General features: G+C 48.3%; 1 long non-coding RNA gene across 1 annotated transcript; it reads left to right on the top strand.

Moving 5' to 3' along the window:
• Window positions 1–751: 751 nt before the first annotated feature.
• Window positions 752–4089, top strand: LOC306978780. Its single transcript, XR_013793927.1, has 3 exons — window positions 752–822; window positions 1388–1470; window positions 3979–4089. It is a non-coding gene; the product is annotated as an uncharacterized lncRNA (long non-coding RNA).
• The last annotated feature ends 337 nt before the right edge of the window (window positions 4090–4426 follow it).

Here is a 4426-nt window from a genome sequence, read left to right as displayed (position 1 = left end):
TTTCTAACAGAGGACAGTTCCATGGCAACAAGGCAATAATGACTTCATTTTGTTCTGCAGCTCAGGGTGCAAGAACAAGAAGTTCTTGCATCTTAAGTATGAATGAGCCTTAATATATTATCTTGTTTATATATTATCATGCATGATCATCTTTGAGTAGTAGATAGTGATATCATGTTTATACATTATCATGCATGATCATGTTAGATTAGTAGGTACTGATTACATAATCATGTTTATTCATTATCATGTTTATTTATTATTATGTTTATACATTATCATGCGTGATCATGTTTGAGTAGTAGATACTGATACATTATCATGTGTAGAGGCTCATTCATACTTCACAAGGCGCAAGAACTTCTTGTTCTTGCACTCAGAGCTGCAGAACAAAATCAAGTCACTTTTGCCTTGAAACCATGGAAGCGTTTTCTAACTGAGGACAGTTCCATGGCATTTTGTTCTGCAGCTCAGGGTGCAAGAACAAGAAGTTCTTGCGTCTTGTTAAGTATGAATGAGCCTTAATGGATTATCTTGTTTATACATTATCATGCATGATCATGTTTGAGTAGTAGATAGTGATTACATTATCATGTTTATTCATTATCATGTTTATAATTATCATGTTTATATATACCATCATTTTTATACCTTATCATGTGAATGCCTTTGGAGTTTGGTGCTTTGAAGGTGATGTTATCTAGATTTTGTCGATTATGGACAATTTTTATTACTATTAGGATTATGGTTGGTTTGATTTGATCAGGGTTAGACTAGTTTTGGTGTAATGCTCGTTTTTTGTAATGCTTGTTTTGGTCTGCTGTTGTGTTCTGCTTCTGGTCTGGTGTAGTGCTTTTTGTCTGGTCTGGTGCTTGTTTTGGTCTGGTGTGGTACTTTTTTTAGTCCGGTTTAGTGTTTTTTGGTCTGGTGTAGCGCTTTTTTTCTGGTGTAGTCTGGCCTGTTGCTTGTTTTGGTCTGGCGTGGTGCTTTTTTTTAGTCTGGTGTAGTGCTTTTTTGGTCCGGTGTAGTTCTTTTATTCTGGTGTAGTCTGGTCTGTTGCTTGTTTTGGTCTGGTGTGGTGCTTTTTTGGTCCGGTGTAGTTCTTTTATTCTGGTGTAGTCTGGTCTGTTGCTTGTTTTGGTCTGGTGTGGTGCTTTTTTGGTCCGGTGTAGTTCTTTTATTCTGGTGTAGTCTGGTCTGTTGCTTGTTTTGGTCTGGTGTAGTGCTTTTTTGGTCCGGTGTAGTTCTTTTATTCTGATGTAATCTGTTCTGTTGCTTGTTTTTGTCTGGTGTGGTGCTTTTTTGGTCTGGTGTAGTTCTTTTATTCTGGTGTAGTCTGGTCTGTTGCTTGTTTTGGTCTGGTCTGGTGCTTTTTTTAGTCTGGTAGTGGTTTTTTGGTCTGGTGTAGTGCTTTTATTCTGGTGTAGTGCTTCTTTTAGTCTGGTGTAGTGCTTCTTTTAGTCTGGTGTAGTGCTTCCTTTTGGTCTGGTTTTTGTTTTGGTTTGATCAGATGCTTGTTTTGTCCTGGTGTAGTGCTTCTTTTAGTCTAGTTTAGTGCTTGTTTAGTCAGGTGTAGTTCTTTTGGTCTGCTGTGGTGCTTGTGTTGGTCTGGTGTAGTGCTTGTGTGGGTCTGGTGTGGTGCTTGTGTGGGTCTGGTGTGGTGCTTGTGTTGGTCTGGTGTAGTGCTTGTGTTGGTCTGGTGTGGTGCTTGTGTGGGTCTGGTGTGGTGCTTGTGTGGGTCTGGTGTGGTGCTTGTGTGGGTCTGGTGTAGTGCTTGTGTGGGTCTGGTGTGGTGCTTGTGTGGGTCTGGTGTTGTGCTTGTGTTGGTCTGGTGTGGTGCTTGTGTGGGTCTGGTGTGGTGCTTGTGTTGGTCTGGTGTAGTGCTTGTGTTGGTCTGGTGTAGTGCTTGTGTGGGTCTGGTGTGGTGCTTGTGTTGGTCTGGTGTAGTGCTTGTGTGGGTCTGGTGTGGTGCTTGTGTTGGTCTGGTGTGGTGCTTGTGTGGGTCTGGTGTAGTGCTTGTGTGGGTCTGGTGTTGTGCTTGTGTGGGTCTGGTGTAGTGCTTGTGTTGGTCTGGTGTTGTGCTTGTGTTGGTCTGGTGTAGTGCTTGTGTTGGTCTGGTGTGGTGCTTGTGTTGGTCTGGTGTGGTGCTTGTGTGGGTCTGGTGTTGTGCTTGTGTTGGTCTGGTGAGGTGCTTGTGTTGGTCTGGTGCGGTGCTTGTGTTGGTCTAGTGCTTGTGTTGGTCTAGTGCTTGTGTTGGTCTAGTGCTTGTGTTGGTCTGGTGCTTGTGTTGGTCTGGTGTGGTGCTTGTGTTGGTCTGGTGTGGTGCTTGTGTGGGTCTGGTGTTGTGCTTGTGTTGGTCTGGTGAGGTGCTTGTGTTGGTCTGGTGTGGTGCTTGTGTTGTTCTGGTGTGGTGCTTGTGTGGGTCTGGTGAGGTGCTTGTGTTGGTCTGGTGCGGTGCTTGTGTTGGTCTAGTGCTTGTGTTGGTCTAGTGCTTGTGTGGGTCTGGTGTAGTGCTTGTGTTGGTCTGGTGCTTGTGTTGGTCTGGTGTGGTGCTTGTGTTTGTCTGGTGTGGTGCTTGTGTTGGTCTGGTGCGGTGCTTGTGTTGGTCTGGTGCGGTGCTTGTGTTGGTCTGGTGCGGTGCTTGTGTTGGTCTGGTGCTTGTGTGGGTCTGGTGTAGTGCTTGTGTTGGTCTGGTGTGGTGCTTGTGTGGGTCTGGTGTAGTGCTTGTGTTGGTCTGGTGTGGTGCTTGTGTGGGTCTGGTGTGGTGCTTGTGTGGGTCTGGTGCGGTGCTTGTGTTGGTCTGGTGCGGTGCTTGTGTTGGTCTGGTGCGGTGCTTGTGTTGGTCTGGTGCTTGTGTGGGTCTGGTGTAGTGCTTGTGTTGGTCTGGTCTGGTGCTTGTGTGGGTCTGGTGTAGTGCTTGTGTTGGTCTGGTGTGGTGCTTGTGTGGGTCTGGTGTGGTGCTTGTGTGGGTCTGGTGTGGTGCTTGTGTGGGTCTGGTGTAGTGCTTGTGTGGGTCTGGTGTGGTGCTTGTGTGGGTCTGGTGTAGTGCTTGTGTTGGTCTGGTGTGGTGCTTGTGTGGGTCTGGTGTAGTGCTTGTGTTGGTCTGGTGTGGTGCTTGTGTGGGTCTGGTGTGGTGCTTGTGTTGGTCTGGTGTGGTGCTTGTGTGGGTCTGGTGTTGTGCTTGTGTGGGTCTGGTGAGGTGCTTGTGTTGGTCTGGTGTGGTGCTTGTGTGGGTCTGGTGTAGTGCTTGTGTTGGTCTGGTGTGGTGCTTGTGTTGGTCTGGTGTAGTGCTTGTGTTGGTCTGGTGTGGTGCTTGTGTTGATCTGGTGTGGTGCTTGTGTTGGTCTGGTGTGGTGCTTGTGTGGGTCTGGTGTAGTGCTTGTGTTGATCTGGTGTAGTGCTTGTGTGGGTCTGGTGTAGTGCTTGTGTGGGTCTGGTGTAGTGCTTGTGTGGGTCTGGTGTAGTGCTTGTGTTGGTCTGGTGTGGTGCTTGTGTGGGTCTGGTGTAGTGCTTGTGTGGGTCTGGTGTAGTGCTTGTGTTGATCTGGTGTGGTGCTTGTGTGGGTCTGGTGTAGTGCTTGTGTGGGTCTGGTGTAGTGCTTGTGTTGATCTGGTGTGGTGCTTGTGTGGGTCTGGTGTAGTGCTTGTGTGGGTCTGGTGTAGTGCTTGTGTTGATCTGGTGTAGTGCTTGTGTGGGTCTGGTGTAGTGCTTGTGTTGATCTGGTGTGGTGCTTGTGTGGGTCTGGTGTGGTGCTTGTGTTGATCTGGTGCTTGTGTTGATCTGGTGTGGTGCTTGTGTTGGTCTGGTGCTTGTGTTGATCTGGTGTGGTGCTTGTGTTGGTCTGGTGTAGTGCTTGTGTTGGTCTGGTGTAGTGCTTGTGTTGATCTGGTGTGGTGCTTGTGTTGGTCTGGTGCTTGTGTTGGTCTGGTGTGGTCTGGTGTGGTGGTCTGGTGTAGTGCTTGTGTGGGTCTGGTGTAGTGCTTGTGTTGGTCTGGTGTTGTGCTTGTGTTAGTCTGGTGTAGTGCTTGTGTGGGTCTGGTGTGGTGCTTGTGTGGGTCTGGTGTGGTGCTTGTGTGGGTCTGGTGTGGTGCTTGTGTGGGTCTGGTGTAGTGCTTGTGTGGGTCTGGTGTGGTGCTTGTGTGGGTCTGGTGTGGTGCTTGTGTGGGTCTGGTGTAGTGCTTGTGTGGGTCTGGTGTTGTGCTTGTGTGGGTCTGGTGTTGTGCTTGTGTGGGTCTGGTGTAGTGCTTGTGTTGGTCTGGTGTAGTGCTTGTGTTGGTCTGGTGTAGTGCTTGTGTTGGTCTGGTGTGGTGCTTGTGTTGGTCTGGTGTGGTGCTTGTGTGGGTCTGGTGTGGTGCTTGTGTGGGTCTGGTGTTGTGCTTGTGTTGGTCTGGTGTTGTGCTTGTGTGGGTCTGGTGTGGTGCTTGTG

Source organism: Gobius niger (assembly GCF_951799975.1).
Source record: "Gobius niger genome assembly, chromosome: 1".
Taxonomy (NCBI): Eukaryota; Metazoa; Chordata; class Actinopteri; order Gobiiformes; family Gobiidae; genus Gobius; species Gobius niger.
This window is presented reverse-complemented; position numbering and strand designations above follow the sequence as displayed.